The sequence below is a fragment of the Panthera pardus genome, unplaced genomic scaffold (genome assembly GCF_024362965.1).
Source record: "Panthera pardus isolate Hobbes unplaced genomic scaffold, ASM2436296v1 HiC_scaffold_27, whole genome shotgun sequence".
Classification (NCBI taxonomy): domain Eukaryota; kingdom Metazoa; phylum Chordata; class Mammalia; order Carnivora; family Felidae; genus Panthera; species Panthera pardus.
In genome coordinates, this window is record NW_026526843.1 from 117339383 (window position 1) to 117359050 (window position 19668).

At 42.2% G+C, this 19668-nt stretch overlaps 1 protein-coding gene across 2 annotated transcripts in view; it reads left to right on the plus strand.

The window, feature by feature from the left end:
- The window catches only part of MID1 (midline 1), a 547050-nt gene that overhangs the window by 241368 nt on the left and 286014 nt on the right, over positions 1-19668 (plus strand). The gene's annotated exons all lie outside the window — the stretch shown is intronic.

The following is a 19668-nucleotide window of genomic DNA, read 5'->3' on the forward strand; positions in this document are numbered from 1 at the left end:
GGCTCATCACAAAGAAGGGTATCATAATAAGGGACTTCACAGGAAGGAGGTTTGATGGTTATCACATATAACGTCATCATAGAGGGAAACAACATAGGACCATCCTAGAGAAGTCTATCAGACAGGAACATCTTGGAGGTTTTCATGTCAGCTTCTCCTCTCTGGACACCAAATTGTGAGCTCCCTGAGAGCAAGAGCATGCATTATTCATCTTTACATTTCCAACATTGAATGCACACTTCGGCACATAATAGGTACCTAATCTTGTTTGTGGAATGAATATATGTATACCATTTCTTCTGTATGAAGCTATTGAAAAATGTAAAACCTATTGCCCATTTCTTTTTTTGCAGACTGAATTGGCCCAGTTTTTAGAAAAATTTCTCATGTGCTAAATTCTCCTGACTTCCTCCCATCCTGAAAGTCCTTTAGATACCCATCTGTGGTAGGCAGGATTCTATATATCTCCTTCCCTAAGCCCTGGAAGCTGTGAATATTGTGGAATATCACTCCCATGACTATGTTATGTTATATGGTACAGTTGACCTTGAGGATATTATCTGGGTGGGCATGATATGGTCCCATGAGTTCTTAAAAGCAAAGAACATTTTTTGGCTGGTGGCAGAGGGGGAAGACAGAGAGACTTGAAGCACAAAAAAGATTTGATGCACCATTTCTGGCTTTGAAGATGGAAGGAGCCATGTGCAAGAATGGAAGAGCAGCCTATGGGAGCTGAGCAGCCCTCCACTGACAGCTAGCAAGGAAACAGGGACCTTAATTCTACAACCACAAGGAACTAAAATCGGCCAACAATCCGAGTGATCTTGGAAGTAAATTCTTGCCCAGAGCCTTCAGAAAAGAGCCCTGGCTGAAAACACTTTAATTTCAACCTTGTGAGACCCTGAGCATAGAACCCAATAGAGCCCATCCAGATTTCAAACCTACAGAACTGTGAGCTAATAAAGTGTCTTTTTAATTCACTAAATGTGTTGTAATTGTTATGCAGCAATAGAAAACTAATATTCATCACTGTCTTTCTTTAGAAGTTCCCAATATTGATTTTTTTTAAATGAGTATTCTAATAAAACATTTTTCTTTCAGTTCTAAATAGGAAAAGAATTTCCTACGTCATAACCAGACTCAGATATGGTAGAGAATTTGAAATTACCAAACTAGGAATTTAAGATAACTACAATTACTTTGCTAATAGCTCTAATGGAAAAAAAAAAATGGACAACACGCAAGAACAGACAGGTAACAGAGCAGAGAAATGGAAACTATAAGAAAAAAATGAAAAGGAAACGCTGGAAATCAAAAATATAGTAACAGAAATGACGAATGCCTTTGATGGGCTCATTAGGAGATTGTATGTAGCCAAAGAAAGAATCAGTGAGCTGCAAGTATGCCAATGAAACTTCTCAAGCTGAAATGCAAAGAGAAAAAAGGAAAGAAAACAAAAAAATAACAGAATACCCAAGGACTGTGAGATCATTACAAAAGGCAAATACCAAACGGGAATATGAGAAGAAGAAAGAGAGAAAGGGGCAGAAAAAATAATTGAAGTAATAATGGCTGAGAATTTTCCAAAATTAATGACAGAAACCAAACCGTAAATCCAGGAAGTTCAAAAACCACCAAGCAGGATAAATACCAAAAAGTGTACACCTAGCCATATCATATTTAAATTGCAGAAAACCGAAGACAAAAATCTCTAAAACATAGTAGCGGCTACTTATCACGTGCCAAGCACAATATAAACATTTCACATACATTATGTCATTTCCTTTACATGGAAACCTCCGTCTCAAGAATTTTATATCTATCCCCCTTTACAGATTATAAAACTGAGGGTCAGCGATGTTAAAGCCACCTGGTTAAGAAGTGAATATGGCCAGAATTCAAAGTCAGGACTACTTCACCCCAAAAGCTGTGTACTAAGTACTAAGAAATAGTAAGTGTTCACCTCAGAACAGAAAGTTCTAAATTTCTGCATTTTGTTAATAAAGTTTAGAGCCGTGGTTTCCCATTAGTATAGAAATCATCAAACGTATATTGTCACTTCCAATATTCATACAAAGGAGCTGATATTGAACATAAAGGCCAATCTGTAAACGAAGAGAAAAACAATATCAAACAAATAGCAGGAATTCTTAAAATTCTAAATGAGCTTTGACTGATTTTTAAAAGCCAGGGGAAATACCATAATTTTCTCATATTACTAGATGTAATTGGGCCAGACATTTGTTGCGTTCGAGTCTTGACTGTCTATTTATTTTAAATAAAAGCTCTGGAAAAGATGGAAATGTTCTCCTCTGAAAGACTATTCCCTGATGAGGAAGCCACACAGAGCTAGCCTAACCAACCAGGATACCAAAATGCTTCCTGAGGGAGTGACTCAGCCACTCTCTAGTTTTAAATCTCACCTTAGGTTCGAATTCTCTCTAGCTGTAGCCTGGCTAAATCAAGTGGTTTCTAAAACTCCTATCAGTCAGTATGTACTTGTTCTTTGCTCCTTTGTACTGATTTGTTACGTCTATGTATTAGTTGACTATTTCCCTGCCTAATGGTTGCATCCTTCCTGTTTTTGACATGGAAGTTAAGCAAACGTATTAGGCCCGGGTAGCAATGTGTTTACCGTATTGTTTTTCGCCTGTTTTCTGGGTCTGATGCAGTGGAGGAGTTGCAGTATCTATCACTTTGAAAATTAGCATCGCTGTCTTCCATGGATCTCAGACTGGTGGCTAGCCAGTTGGTTTTACTGGGCCATTCCATGAGGCCCTTGCATCACTGACCTATTGCTGCCTAACAAATTACCGCAGAACTTAGAGGCTTAAAACAATACACATTTATTATCTCACAGGTTTTATGGGTCAAGAATCCAGGCATAGCTCAGCTGAATCCTCTGCTCAGGGCCTTACTGACTATGATCAAGGAGTCCACTGAGGCTGGTATCTCATCTGGAGGCTTGACTGGGGAAGAACAGCCTTCCAAGCATTCAGTAATGAATACTTTTCCATAATGATGGTTTCCAATCAGGATATTTTTATAAAATACCCCAAGGGACCCACTTCTGGCCTTATACTGTCGTAAGATTTTTTTCTGCTACCTTCATGCCATGGCCTATATGCACAATTAGAAACCTAAGGTTTCTACAAGCTCTACAGTATTTGTTGTTTCTTGCTGTACTCGGTAGGCTGGCCAATAATTGATCATTTTGCCCAAACTCAATACAATTATCTCTAAAACAATGTTTTGAGGGCCTGCTATGTATTTAGAAAATGTTAAGTCTGCTTGCCCATTATTCCCACTAACATTTGCTTGAGGGAGTGGGGAGGAAGAAGAAAGAATAAAATTTGTATTAAAGAGCAGAAACCAAGGTGGAGAGGCCACGGCACAGCAATGTTAGTAATGGTGGCCTGGCTAGTGAGAGGGTTGATCTGGTGACCTCAACTCAGTGCTGGTTGCTAATATTACACAGTTTAGAAGGTTGATCTGAACACCAGTAAGAACTAAATGTAATATGAATTCACTCTATACATAAAAAATCCAATGAGACTGAACAAAAACAACAAGAAAATCCACCCACAGATACCATCGTGGTGACACAAAAAAATTAAAGGCACATCTTCTTTTACTCTGATATGTGGTGTATCTTGAATTTGGCCTTAGAGTATTCACATTTAGACTCAGAAACACAAAAATGGATGGCTGCCATCAAATAAATGACCGTTAAATGCCAGGTGCTTATAAAACACAGTCTCTAAAATTTCTGCAACCACCATATAAGACTGAACTTTCTTGCTTTCTTTTTTTTCTTCTTTTCCTTCCTTCCTTTCTACCCTTTTCTCCCTTCTAACCCACTCAACTCTCTCCTTAGAAATACGAATGATAAGTTCAGCATGATTATGGACACCCCTTGCCACATAGCTAGCTAGTGACTCCCAAGTCTGCAGTGTTTCTTCTTCACTTTTCTGACTTGCGCTAGAAATCTAAGGGATGATAAATCACTAATAGAAGCAAAACGGAGTGAGGAGTCAAGGTGGTAAATTACTGTTGTAAAGCTGGGTAGATACTTGCATCAATGAAATTTAAAGAATTCAGATGAGGGGCGCCTGGGTGGCTCCATCAGTTGAGCATCCGACCTCGGCTCAGGTCACGATCTCGTGGTCCGTGGGTTCGAGCCCTGCGTCGGGCTCTGTGCTGATGGCTCAGAGCCTGGAGCCCCTTCTGATTCTGTGTCTTCCTCTCTCTCCCTGCCCCTCCCCCACTTGTGCTCTCTCTCTCTCTCTCTCTTAAAAATAAATCAGCATTTAAAAAAATAAAGAATTCAGATGTGAACTTTCAGAGGATATAAACGAAAACAGGGGAGGGGAGCATCAAAGGCATGCCAGGCATGGGTGCTAGACCCTTAGGCAGTCCAAAATCATGAGCAGCATATCTGCTTGTGAGGGGTTCCAAGTCCTCATGGACTAGTCAGGACACGTTTTTGGGGTTGTTTGTTTTTTTTTAAACATTTATTTGTTTTTTGAGAGACAGAGTGTGAGTGGTAGAGGGGCAGAGAGAGAGAGAGAGGGAGTCACCGATTTGGAAGCTCCAGGCTCTGAGCTGTCAGCACAGAGCCTGACGCAGGGCTCAAACTCATGAACGTGAGATCATGACCTGAGCTGAAGTCTGATGCTTGACTGACTGAGCCACCCAGGCGCCCCTAGTCAGGACACATTTTAACGCAAGGTGACAAAGCAAGGATGTGAACCTAGTGAGGAACGAAGCAGAGGGAGGGATCCTGTGGGACACATTATGGGGACAGGAGCGGCAGAGAGTAATTGCTCTGAAAGGAAAATGTAAGGAATTCTACAGGTCACGGCCACAGCTTACCCCACCCCCTCAGCAGAGCCAGTTGCAAATGTAACACCTCGCCATGCTCCCTGTAGTCTAGGCATCCATAACAATAAGACAGCTACTGTTTCAGAACACAGGGCTCCAGTTTGCAGCTCCCATATTGTACTCAAGGTGCCTTCAAAGGCCAGCCTCCCACTCAGTGCCTACTCTCTGTCTATTTAAAGAGGTAACAGAATAAGGAATGGCTGATTGGCAAAGTGTGGAGAAGAAAGCAGGAGGTGACTAGACCGTGCTGGTGAGATTTTTAAGGAGTAACAATTCTGCCATTTGTCTCAGCGAGGGAGTAGCGGAAGGGAACAATACTCAGCACTGAGTACTAACGTTGACCGCTGAGGCCCTTCACGCGTTAGTGTCCTAGCAAACGTAAGTCCGATCTGGCGTCGAGCTAGATTCTCCTGTGAATTGCACCTTGAGAGTTCAGGAAGCTGAGTGGATTAATTGGTGTTAGATCAGCTTAACATTAGCAACCAAAGTTTTTCAAAGAGGGTACATTGATAGGTATGTCTTTCCTGGACAGGGGGAATGAAAGGGAAAACACTAGCACTCTCTTATTCAGGTAGTAGTCGCGTCATCAATTTCCTTGACTCATCACTACAAGATGCTTGCTATTCATGATCAGTTATTTTAGAAATTACATGAAGGTTATTCAGAAGCATTTAGACTCCTTCTCTGACACTGAGTCCACAATGCCATTTTGCCCCACAAGCAGCTGTTGAATTAGTTGGTGGGACACCTATAGAAAGGAAGGGTGTTTTATTTTTTTTTATTTTTTTTTAACGTTTATTTATTTTTGAGACAGGTAGAGACAGCATGGACGGGGGAGGGTCAGAGGGAGAGGGAAACATAGAATCTGAAACAGGCTCCAGGCTCTGAGCTGTCAGCACAGAGCCCGACGCGGGGCTCGAACTCACGGACCGCGAGATCATGACCTGAGCCGAAGTCGGATGCTTAACCGACCGAGCCACCCAGGCGCCCCAGGAAGGGTGTTTTAAATTGTCCTTAATAAAAGCTCAGGATGGGGCGCCTGGGTGACTCAGTTAAGCGTCCGACTCTTGGTTTCAGCTCGGGTCATGACCTCGTGGTTCTCAGGTTCGAGCCCCACGTCAGGCTCTGCACTGGCAGCGCGGAGCCTGCCTGGGATTCGCTCTCTCCCCCCCTCTCCGCCCCTCCCCACTCACACTGTCTCTGTTTCTCTCAAAATAAATAAATAAACTTAAAAATAAATCAATAAAAGCTCAGAAGGCCCCTAATCAAAAGCTAGACAAGGGGCCCAGACTTCCCAAACACCTCCCCTCCTCCATCTGTGGTGAGCCACTGTTCTTGGAGAAGAATGCTGGGTACACGCCCGCCCTCTCTGATGAGCCACGTTCTCTCCTGCTGATCACCCTGAACGTGGCCTACTTCGGGTTTTGTTAATAAGAAAAGCAAGGTATTAAATGGATCACAAGTTAGGCTGAGGCGGACAATGTCAAATAGTTTTCTCTTCAGCCAAACAAACATGTGGGCCTTGCACAAAGCAAGTCATAAACCCATCAGGAAAAAAAAAAAAGATTCAAAATAATACTATTCAACTTTTCATCTCTCTGTAAACAGCCTTTTAAGGAAATCTTACCATTCGTGCCAAATGTGCATCTGGTGCTAAGTCAAAAACCATAAAATATCATACAAGAAAATCCCGAAAGCAAACGAAATCAGACGATACTGTGACTATGGCATAGGAATGTTACAGTGGTCAGCTTCCTGTGCGATGTGAAATAACCCATGTGCGATTGTCAACAGCTTTTAAAATGCACTCTTTCAAACTAGAATACGTTGTTCCGGGCAAACAGTAAAATTTATGAAAACCCTGAAGAAAAGCTTTTTCTAAATCCGTGTCAGCTTTACGTGAGAATGCCGATGAAGATTTATCTTCCATTTCTTGCTTATTATTCTTCCTTCCCACCTACTGAACAAACTTACAGCCTCATTCCCCCAGGGGGAAAAGCAGTATGTAGAGATTTGGTTGGTGGCTTTTACACGTTTTCTTTAGGTTGTCTGTATAGATTGTGTGCTGATTAATGGCCTTTTCAGAATTGTAAAATCTTGCAAGGCCGATAACGGAGACCAGTTCTGCCCTTTCTGTTGTTAATCTAAATACAAAAAAAGAGGCATTTACAGGCCCTTGTTTTTAAAAAGCGTGATCTTGGCATACAACTCTTGATGAAGGCATGCAATTCTGCGGTGGACTTCAAGGTGTCTTCCTGCAATTTTATTTTTTTTAACATTTATTTATTTTTGAGAGATAGAGCGTGAGCAGGGGAGGGGCAGAGAGAGGGGGAGACACATCCTTCAATGCACAGGACAGCCCCTACTTGATCCAAAATGTCAGCAGTGCCTAGGCTGGGAAACTTTGCGTTAGAATCATCACTGAGTCCATGGAGAGCACTAATTATGGGGAGACGGGGTGGGGGGGGGGGGGTGAGTATGTTTTCCTTGGCTCAGTAAGTATGTGTGAATTAAGGAAAGGTCAAAGACTTGACATTTTTCACCTTCAAGTCTCTTAATGGATCAACTGTTATTTCAAAGATTAAAAAGGAAAAGAAGCCTAGGTAAGTGCTGAATTTATAATGAAGTCATGTCCCTTCTTGTTTCTTGATCTGCTTCCAAAGAGAAAAGACAGGAAATCACCCACAGACTGAAGTTTCTGCTTATTTTGTGCTCGGGTTAATTAAACAGCAATGAATAGCAGTCGCCGTCTTGGGCAAGGTGGTATCCCTGTCTCGATTACAGATTGCCCCCGGATGCATTGCTCTCCCGGCAGTGAGGCGGTTCCCCCGAGGCGCTGGTGCAAACTGTCATTTGACTCTGTGAGTCACAGGGCGTGTCACTTTCAGTCAGTCGGCTCAAGTTCCTGAGCTGTGTGCCTGCTCACTGGTTTCTCTGTGACGGTTGATGTCGTGTTGAGAGCCGCTGGTTTCTCTTAAATGCCTGTGTCTATGTTTGCTGCATTTCTATGACAATGTGTTCGCACCAATATAATTATGACCGCATTAGCACTTGCCCTGTAAACCACATGATTCAGGGCTTTATGAGTAGGTAATAAAAACTCTCTCCAGGCAGAAACTTGTCTCAGACATGGAACTTTGGGGGTGGGGGCCGTAGTAAATGGTCAGTGTTGGTTAGGACCTTCTGAAGTTTGTGGTTATTAGAAGTCCCATTTATTGGTTAGCCCTCTGCAGAGCCAAGACCGCGAGCCGTGGGATTAAGATCTTGAATCATTTAGCTAGACCTAGGAGACTCGGCCAAGTTCCATCCGCATTCATTAATCCATTAGAGTGCCTGAAATGGGCCAGGGGCAGGTGATCCTTCAGTAAACAGCACGAGGGCTCATGTTCTTGTAGGGCTTATGTTCTAGAGGAAGGGGGAAGGGAGAGGAGACGGAAGGAAGGGGGGAGGAAAGAAGAAAGAGGGAGGGATGAAGGATAGAAGAGAGGGAGGGAAGAGAAAATATCGGATGGTAAGGGCTTTGCCAAGGATTAAAATAGAGTGAATTGTCGCTATTCTAGGCAGACAAGGACCGTCTCTGCGGGAGGTGACCTGCGTAAGGAGTCAGCCATGTGACTGACGGGCATGCCAGGCAGAGGGACCAGCTAGGGTGGATGTGAAGGAAGGCTCATGGGCTGATGGAGGAGGGGGAAGGGCAGGCTGCTCGCCAATGAACCAGGGCACCCAGGCCCCTCTAATCCGGATGAGGAGGCTGACTTTTTAAGGGGGAGTGGGGCGTGAGTGTATGAGTGAGTGAAGTTTTAAATAGATCCCTCTGGTGGTGGTGAGCCGGGGAAGGAGCAGGGAGGGCAGCTGAGAGACTGCCGCTGAAATCCAGATGGGCCATGTCAAGATCTTGTGTGCAGGGCCTCCCCTGTCATGGGGGTGCCTCCCATGCGTCCCGTTTGGAGGAAAGAACGCAGCTGAGGAACGTTAAGCGAGTGAGGTGCTGGCAGCCTGAGATGCGTGAGATCGGGGACGGGGGAAAGAACAGGACCTTTGACAATCAGTTTGCTCATCTGTAAAATGGGATTTATAATGCACACCCTGCGGAACTGCGGAAAATGTCTACAGACGTGAAAAGCTCCCAGCACAGTGCCCAGCGATAACCCTTTCATGTCCAGACAAATCTGTTAACTCATATAAACAGATCAGGTATCTGTGGGCATTTTCCAGGGATATGGGAAGGTAACGTATTGCCTTTGAATTGCTCTAGGACGTAATAGAGCCCCTTTTGTGTTCGAACTGATGTATACAGAACTATCCCAGCTACAGAAATCATTTCTTTCCTTCCTTCCTTCCTTCCTTCCTGCTGCTCTTTAGTTTCCGCATCTTCTTAGATCCTATTTCTCCTTTGCTTCCCACATTTATAGGACTTTTAATATATTAATATTCATTGCCTCAAATCACCTTCCAGAAGGATGGAAACATTGTATGGGAATGTCCTACCCCCTTTTTTTAAATTGAGATATAATTCACGTGCCATAAAATGCACCCTTTTAAAGTGTACAATTCAGGGGCACCTGGGTGGCTCAGTCGGGTGAGCGTCCGACTTCGGCTCAGGTCACGATCTCACAGTTCGTGAGTTCGGGCCCTGCGCCCGGCTCTGTGCCGACAGCACCACTGTCTAATTCAGAACATTCTCATGACCCCCCAAAGAAACCCTGTACCCATTAGCAGCCATTCCCTACTTCCTCCCCAGCCCCCCACAACCACTAATCTGCTTTCTGTCTCTATGGATTTGCCTCTTCTGGACATTTCATACCAGTGGAATCATAAAATACGTGGCCTTTGGTTTCTGGCTTCTTTCACATAGCATCATGTTTTCAAAGCTCATCTATGTCACAGTTAGCTCCCGTTTCTGAACTATATATGTATTTGTATTTTTCAAAACAGGAACTGTTTAACATAGTAGCCACAGCTGATGGGAAATTCTACCAGTGGCTTTCATTTCATCACAAGGCAGAACGTGTGTTCAGCTACTCACAGTTTATTGATTTCTTGTCGCTTCCTTAGCATCTCATACAACTAGAATATTCTCCTTTCCGTACCACCGCAGTGTTGCCATCGGTGATTTTCTTTCTTCGCACTTGCTTCCCTTGTTCCCAGTTCGTTTCTTCCCTATCCTTCTTTATGGTCTGGTGCAGGGCCGGCATACTAGAGCCCACAGGCCAAATCTGGCCTGCCGTCTATTTTTGTAACCAGAGTTTGATTAAACATGACTATGCCTGCTCATTTACATATCGTCCCTGACTGCGTTCACATTATGACAACGACGTCGACTTGTTGCGAGAGAGACCATCTGGCTCACGAAGCCTAGAATACTTACTAGCTGGCCTTTCTGGCAAAAGTTTGCCAACCCCTGGTCTCATGTCTGGCTGAGGACAGGACCTCCGTGCTTATTTGGTTCCAATCAGAATGATTTGTGACTCATTGTGACCTCTCTGCACGAGGGCAGCTCGTTGACAAAACTAGGAAGATGATAAAAGAATTTGTTGAAATAACTGTTTTCCTCTACACTGGAGGGTTAAAAAAATATTATTTCAATGAAAAAAGATGTTCGAATATTTCTTAATATCGCCAGACAGAATGTCGGTGAGCATAACTGTTACCTTGAGGATTATAAATGTCGTATTGTAATCACAGACACTCGTTGTACCAACATGTGTATCAAACTTGACAGGCTTCCATTACCATCTGGACTCACGGGTCTGGGCTCTTATGGTAAAACCCGCGAAATTTTCATAATATTGCCTCTTTACCTGCCAATCCCGACTGGACTCTTTTATCTGGGCTGAGACGTTACCCCGAAGCAATATATTTGGCACGGGTGTTGCGTCCATCGTTTCCTCTCTGCATTTGAGAAACAGCGAAGAATTTACAATTACAACCAATTACGATTAATCATTGTTTTTTTAACAACAGGGAATCATGCTCTTGTATTTTTTTTTTTTTTCATTTCCAGATGCCTCTCTTGTAAATCTTCCCACTTTGATAGCAGTCTCTTTCCTGACCCCCTTGTGCCCCTGGCTCAAGTATCTCCTATGCCCCGTTGTCTTTACATTTCCATCTCTCCTCTGTTCTGTGAGCCTTTGAGAAAAGAGACTGTTTCCTTTCCATGCCTCTGCTCCAAATGCCTGATGAAGGTCTGAGCACATGTCAGGTGAATGCACGTGTGCATGCATGCACATAAAGCTTTAAGCAGTTTCCGTCACATATGTCATTTATCCATAAATTCCTCATATTAATAGAGTTGGTCATGATTTATTTCATGAAGGGATGAGGTGTCTGTCCTCAACAATGCCATTGTCTGCCCTTTAATCCATCCATGCAACTGCCATTAACCAAACAGCCACGATCCCTGGGGAACATAACCGTGCTGGGTCAGGTGACAGATATTACACAAAGAACCAAAATACAAACACAAGCACACACCTTTATAAAATGCCATAAGAGCTCAGAGGAAACATAATTGGAGACTGTGAAGAATCTATACCAACTGGGATTGAGGATTGTGAATGCCAAACTGCTGGCCAGAAACACAATTTACTTTGGGTGGGTCAAATAAAAATTCGTTACTGAAGGGGTTACTTCCAGAGGTGGGGGCAGAGTTAAGGCAATGCAGGAGAGATGCCAACTTCACCTAAAACTAGCATCAACTGGAGGGACAAGGGGACAGGATATGGCACCTGGGCTCCATTCTGGGAGAAACTTCTTCCCACTAGCACCAGAATGGAGCTCAGGTAGGGGCGCTTGGGTGACTCGGCTGGTTGAGCGGCCAGCTCATGATTTTGGCTCAGGTCACCATCTCATGTTTGTGGGATCGAGGTTCATGAGTTTGAGCCCCACATCGGGCTCTATGCTGACAGGGCAGAGCCTGAGTGGGATCCTCTCTCTCCCTCTCTCTGCCCCTCTCCCACTCGCATGTGCTTTCTCTCTCTCTCTCTCTCTCTCTCTCTCTCTTTCACTCTGTCTCACACACTCTCTTTCAATAAATAAATAAACTTTAAAAAAAAATAAAAAAGAATGGAACCCAGGTAGGAATTGGGGTGGCAATGCCTGGATGTCCTTCTCCTCCAGCCCTCAAATCTCTTACTCAGAGATCACACAGGGATCAGAGGCACAGAGCAAAGCTTGAAGGGTGGAGAATGGATAAGGAAGCAGGGGGTGAAAGGAAAGGGGATGTTAGAGGAGGCCTTCTCTAGGGCATGATATGTAGGTCATGAGATAGAATGCGAGGATTTAGGGAGCAGGGAGCGGGGAGGAGATTTCCATGTTAGAGGAAACAGAATGTGTGAAGCTTCTGAGTTGGGAAAAGAACTTAGGGATCATTGTGGCTAAAGCAGAGTGAACAAGGTAAGGGTATGAGGCAGCAGGGTCTAGGTTATGGGCACCTTGTCGGTTTTGAAGCAAGGTTGAATGTTATCCCCAGTGCAGTGGGAATTTATTAAGAATACTGGACAGGAGACAACCTGGCCTTGGTGTGCAGCAGTCTGGGAAGGGAGAGATGATGGGAGCTTGGCCAAGGGTGGGGCAGAAGAAGGAGAATTCATTCCCATAAAAATGAAGGATCCCCCACCCTTCCTAATTATGTATTATTAACCCACTTCTAAAAGAGTTATATTTTTGTTTTAATCTCACAGACAGCTAAAAATAAGATTAGAGCATTTACCCAAGAGTAGATTTCTTACATTTTTGATCTACTCGTTATCATGGAATGGTAAATTCCTCTTGTTTGCCTGGTGTAAATTTTCTCGTTTAAAATCTGGGGGAGTGATACGCCTTAGCAAAGGATTTCTAAACCTTGCCACTGTTAGCGTTTCGGACCAGATAATCTTTGCTGTGGAAGCTGTCCTGTGGATTGTAGGCTGTTCAGTAACATCTCAGGCCACTTCCTGCCACCCCACCCTAAGTTGTGACAACCAACATGTCTCCAGATACTTTCGAACATTCCTCCTGGGTGGTACAGTCACCCCTGATCGAGAACCACTCCAGCTTAGCACATACTGTGGTAGTGTTCTTCTTTCTTCCATTTGGGATTCTAATTTTCCACCTATTTTCCCAGGGATGTGGGGTTCCCTGAAAGCAGAGAGGATGCCTCATTCTTTTCCTATGCGCACAATAAGCAACATGTTGGGAGGTGAATACGTGTTTGTGGAACCAGTGAATGAACAATGAGTGGACCTTATGTGTGATACAAGTGTGCGATTGAGACTCGAGGAGACTTAAGTCATTCTCTCCCACTGCTGGCTCTTCTCATTAAAGAAAGGATCGCTAGAAAGAGCGTGAAGGGAAGTTATTAGAGACCTCCCAGGCTCTATAAGACATTACTATGTCATACATAATTGCTTCAAATGAAACCATTAAACTTTACAAAGTCATTAATGGTCTAGATTGGGTTGTTTAGCTTCTCTAGCCAGAGTCAGTGAATCAGTTTCTCCGAGCTGCACTTGACTGAGCTGAGGGAATGTAGGGGCTGACACTTGAGCTTTGGAATCCGAATCTGTAAAATGATGATGGTGAAATCTATCTCACTGTTAAATTCATAAACATGATAACGAATGTAAAGTGTAGTTTCTAAACTATAAATTACAATACAAATATTCATTATCATTAATGAGAGTTAATCAGAGGTCATTAGGGAGGCCTGTTTATTTTATTATGCTTTTATATTATTATATTTTATTAGGTTTTCCTGAAAAAAATCCTTTGTCAGGGGAAAAAAAATATTTCTTTGGCTTTTCTTTAAATAGAATTTTTTTTTCTTAGAATAATTCTTGCTTTCGGTTTCACAAGTAGTACATGGAAACATTCTGGTTATAAAAGACTCACACTAGCAAAAATACCTAAAGGAGATTTATTAAAAATATATTCCTCATTACCCCTACCATCATTACTCACTCAACGGTAACCAGTTTTAACAATTTGGTGTTCACGTTCTTTTTCTGCTTTTCACATATATTTACTTTATTTTTTACATAACTAGAATCATATATGCGTGTCATCTTTTTTATTCAGTTATCCATATGTCTTAAACATCGTTTTGCTATTATGTTCTAATAAATGGTGCATTTATGAGAAAGTATTGCCTAGAAAACTGCATCTTTCCAAGCTTCTCAGAACAGATTAAAAAAAGCAGCCAATGTGTCACGTGTGGACACTTAGAACCGGTTGAATAGTGTGCTTTTCCACCATGGCACGATCAGACAACCTAAAAATTTTGGAAATACAACTTGTAAGGGGAGTTGGCACTAATGTTGGTTGGTGAGTTCCCATAATGACAGGCACACAGAAAACTGTCAATTGTATTTGACATTCAGCTTTGCAAATCTCATATGAATGCTGCCATTGCCCATTGTTGGAAAGTAACATACGTTTCCCATTGACTTTTGTGTGAAGGCATTGTGAAGTGTAAGTTCTTTAGAGTGCTGTATTTGTGAGTCAGCGTGAATATGTAATCCCTATAAAAATCTAATGAGGTTTATTACATTGATGGCAGAATATACTTAATTATTAGCCACCTTAATGTTTGGTTTGGTGTGGTTAATTTCATGTATTTTAATTTTATAGCTTTGTAAAAACAGGACCTAGTATAGAGCTCTGAGATAAAGCAGAATGAATTGTGTTTTCTTCTCACCTTTTCTGTAAAAATAAACATTATTTGTTCTCATTTGTAGCAAAATGTCAGTCCATTCAGAAGTCTAATATCTTTCATGAAATTGACGGGAAAACTGCTTTTCTATCACCAAAAAAACCGTGTTTCTCCAATAGGAGTGCTATTTAAAAAATAAAAAAGCTACAAGTCTGTTTTTAATTTCAAATTTAGTTAAGGAACAATTCTGATGGAGGTAGAGGATTGCCAAAGGAAAATGCTTTCCTGCTGCTAAAGAAATGATGAGGCAGGCACTGTGTTTATTTTTATAACAATGTATTTTGATCCTGTGACAAATGTTTCACCATGGCTTTAACATTGTTTCCTATTCTAAACTAAATTGTGTATGTTAACATTTTGATCTGTCTCGACTTCTAAGAACACTAGGATGCATTCTTGGTGTTGAAGACTTTTCTTTCTGCTTTCATGTAGGCTTAATTCAATTGCATGGTTGATAAATGCCTCCCATTTGCAAAGTATCAGAGAGGTGCTATCATGAGATAACACATGATTAAATCAACAGGTCTCCATCTGGTGGGGCGGCAAGGGGGCAAACTCATCCCTAAGTAACTTGGGTACAAAGCAGAAAGTAATGAGTTCTGTAAGAGAATGAGAAGAAACAGTGTAAAAGAAAAACAAGGAGGAAAGTTAAATAAGGAACATCCTGGAGGTCTTCTTGGAAGAGGTGAACACATTGAAAAATGGGTGGAACTTAATAGATTACTAGGAGAGTGCTGGGGTTGGAAAATAAATATTCCTAAGTAGACTGGGAAGCTTAAAATACAGCATAGAGATGACACTGTGGCTGTCTATTTAAGGGTATAGTATAGGGAACAGACCAACATGTCTATCCCATATGGACACCACCAGCCATGTTGTTTAGATGTTTAGATTTTGTTCTTCAGCTAATGGTTCTTTATTGGTAGCTATTTTATTTTTTAATTGAGATATAATTGATATATAATATTTTAGTTTTCAGCGTGTGACTGTTTAGATTTAAATGAAGCTAGATAAAGTTTAAAATATTCTCAGTCATACCAGCCATGTTTCAAGTGCTTAATAGCCATCATGGGCTACAAAGGTTTTAAGGAGGGGTGGAAAGATTGTTAAACAGCGTATCTCAAACGATAGCTGGAACCTAGAGGGCTTGTTAAAATACAGATTGCTAAGACCCACTCTCAGAGACTCTGAGTCAGTAGGTCTGGGGTGGGCCCGGAGAGTCTGCTTCTCTAACAAGCTCCCGAGTGATGTGGATGCCGGCAGTCTGTGGACCGCACTTGGTGCAGCACTGTTCTAGAACAGTGATTCACAAATGGTCACTGTATGAATTTCCAAAATGTGGTATACTGATACATATCTGTTCAACAGTAAAGATGAATTACTACAATAAGGATATTAAAATATTTAACTTACATGGGGCGCCTGGGTGGCTTAGTCAGTGAAGCGTTCGACTTGGGCTCGGGTCATGATCTCGCGGCTTGTGGGTTCGAGCCCCGCGTGCAGCTCTGTGCTGCTGGCTCAGAGCCTGGAGCCTTCTTCGGATTCTGTCTCCCTCTCTCTCTGTCCCTCTCCTGCTCATACTCTGTCTCTCTCTCAAAAACAAATAAATATTAAACAAAAAGTTTAATATATGTAACTTACAAAATTGTAGCAGATTTGACAGCTGTATAATTACATTTCAATGAATATAATCAGAACAAATATGAGAAAAAAGAATGTCAAGAAGGGTTCTAAGTGGTTACTCCGTATTTCTCTATGTATCTCCATGGGGAACCACACCAAGGGGTTCATGGACCACATTGGTCCACGGACCGCTCTCTCTCTCTCTCTCTCTCTCATACAATTCAAAATATTGTAGTTTGAATATCGGCTTGAGGATCTTGCATTTCACGCTGCGTATGATAGCGATTCTTGGGCGCCTGGGTGGCTCCGTCGTTAAGCATCTGACTTCGGCTTAGGTCATGATCTCACAGTTCGTGAGTTGGAGTCCCACATCAGGTGAGCTTGAGCCCTGCTTCAGGTAAAACACAAGCCCCAGCTGAGCCCCGCTTCTCTCTCTCTCTTTATCTCTCTCCCTGCCCCTTGTGGGATTCTCTGTCTCCCTCTGTCTCTGTCTCTGTCTCTGTCTCTCTCTCTCTCTGACCCTTGCTCACTTGCGCTCTCTCTCTCTCTCAAAAAATAATAATAATAGCGATTCTTCACAGCTTTTGAGCAAAGAAATTACATAAGCCAAGTCTTAGGAAGGGTAATGTGGTATCGATGGAGAGGAGTGATGGAGAAAGGAGGCTGCCAGAGCTGGGGAGACCAGTTCCAAGGCCATGACAAGATCCGGGCAGAAGGAACTAAGGGCGGCAGACAGGAGGAGTCGGATGCCAACCATGTTGAGGTCATAGAATCAGCAGGATTGGGCAGCTAATTGGATGTGGGGTGTGAGGAAGACGAGAGAGGTAATGATGACTTTGAGGTTTCGATCCTGTGCGACCAGAAGGGCAGCCGTGGCATTCGCCAAAATAGGAAACACGAGAGGCACCTGAATCAGTTTATGGTGAGGAGCGGTTATCCCTAAGATCAGATTTAAGCTTCACTCCTCTGTGTGGTTTTGCTTTCGGATGTTAGTGGACTCTTGTTTCAGAGGCGTACTTCATAGGTCATTAGTACGCACATCAGAAAAGCATCCTGTTGGGTGAGCAACTCATATGAAAATTATTTGCATGGGAGACTGGACATTTAAAATGGTGCAGATAAAAAAAAAAAAGAATGAAATCTTGCCATCTGTGATGGCAAATGGATGAACCCAGAGGCTATTACGCTAAGTGACATAAGTCAGAGAAAGACAAATGCCATACAATTTCACTTCTATGTGGAATCTAAAAGACAAAACAAATGAACAAACCAAAAAAGGCTTTTGTTTCTTTTTTAAAGCATAATTAACATACGGTGTTACAGTAGTTTAAGGTGTAAAATATGATTCAACAATTCTGTAAATCACTCCGTGTTCATCAAGATAAGCGTACTCTTGGGCACCTGGGTGGCTCGGTCAGTTAAGCATACAGGTCTTGGTTTCAGCTCAGGTCATGATCTCCCAGTTCATGATTCCGAGCTCCGCATCAGTCTCTGTGCTGACAGCGCAGAGCCGGCTTGGAACTCTCTCTCCCTCTCTCTCTGGCCCTCCCCCACTCTCTCTCTCTCAAAATAAATAAATAAACTTAAAGATAAGTGTACTCTTAATCCCCTTTATTTATTTCACTCACCCTCTCCCACCCTCCTTCCTTCTGGCAACGACCAGTTTGTTCTCTGTAGTTTAAGAGTATGTTTTTTGGTTTCTTTCTTTCTTTCTTTCTTTCTTTCTTTCTTTCTTTCTTTCTTTCTTTTCTTAAATTCCACATCTGAATGAAGTCATATGGTCTTTGTCTTTCTCTGACATTTCACTTAGCATTATACCTCCTAGGTCCAACCATCCAACGGTGTTGTTGTAAATGGCAAGATCTCATTCTTTTTTACGCCTGAGCAATATGTCAGTGTGTGTGTGTGTGTGTGTGTGTGTGTGTGTGTGTGTGTGGTGTCACACACACGTATCCATTTCTTTATCCATTTCTCTACCAATGGACGCTTAGGTTGTTTCCATGTCTTGGCTACTGTAAATAATGCTGCAGTAAACATAGGGGTTCATGTATCTTTTTGAATTAGTGTTTTCATTTTCTTTGGGTAAATACCCAGTAGTGAAATTACTAGAGGATATGGTAATTCTGTTAATTTTTTGAGGAACCCCCATACTGTTTTCCACAGCGTCTTTACCAGTCTGCATTCCCACCAACGGTGCACAAGTGTTCCTTTAATCTCCACATCCTCACCAACACTTGTTATCTCTTGTCTTTTTTATTTTAGCCATTCTGACAGATATAAGGTGACATTTCCTGGGGGTTTTGATTTTCATTTCCCTGATGATTAGTGATGTTGAGCATCTTTTCATACGTCTGCTGACCATCTGGATGTGTTTTTTGGAAAAACGTCTATTCAGGTCCTCTGCCCATTTTTTGAATTGGATTATTTGGGATTTTTTAGTGTTGAGTTGTATAAGTTCTTTATATATTTTGGATATTAACCCCTTATCAGTTATATCATTTGCAAATATCTTCTCCCATTCCATAGGTTGTCTTTTTGTTTTGTTGGTGGGTTCCTTTGCTGTACCATAGCTTTTCATTTTTTATAGTCCCAAGAATTTAGTTTTTTGTTTCCCTTGCCTCAGGAGACCTATCTAGAAAAACGTTTCTACAGCCAATGTCAAAAGGTTTATTGCTTGTGTTTTCTTCTAGGAGTTTTATGGTTTCAGGTCTCACAATTAGGTCTTTAATGCACTTCGAGTTTATTTTTGTGTATGGTGTAAGAAAATAGCCCAGTTTCATTCTTTTGCATGTAGCTGTCCAGTTTTCCCAGCACCGTTTGTTAAAGAGACAACATCTTCCCTACTGTATATGCTTGCCTCCTTTGCTGTAGATTAATTGACCATATAAGCATGGGTTTATTTCCGGGCTCTCTATTCTGTTCTATTGATCTATGTGTCAGTGATGTGTGATTTTTGTGCCAGTACCATACTCTTTTGGTTATGACAGCTTTGTAATATATCTTGAGATCTGGGATTGTGATACCTCCAGTTTCGTTCTTCCTCAAGATTTCTTTGGTGGGACGCCTGGGTGGCTCAGTCAGGTGTCTGACTCTGGATTTCAGCTCAGGTCATGATCTCATGGTTTGCGAGATCGAACCCCATGTTGGGCTCTTCACTGACAGCACGGAGCCTGCTTGGGATTCTCTCTCTCTCCCTCTCTCTCTGCTCCTCCCCCACTCTCTCTCTCTCTTTTTCTCAAATAAATAAATAAACATTCAAAAAAATATTTCTTTGGCTATTCTGGTTCCATACAAATTCTAGGATTATTTGATCTAGTTCTGCGAAAAAATGTTGTTGGTATTTTGATAGGGATTGCATTAAATCTGTAGATTGTTTTGGGTAGTGTGGACATTTTAACAATGTTTGTTTTTCCAATCCATGTGCATGGAATATCTTTCCACTTGTTTGTGTCATCGTCAATTTCTTTCAT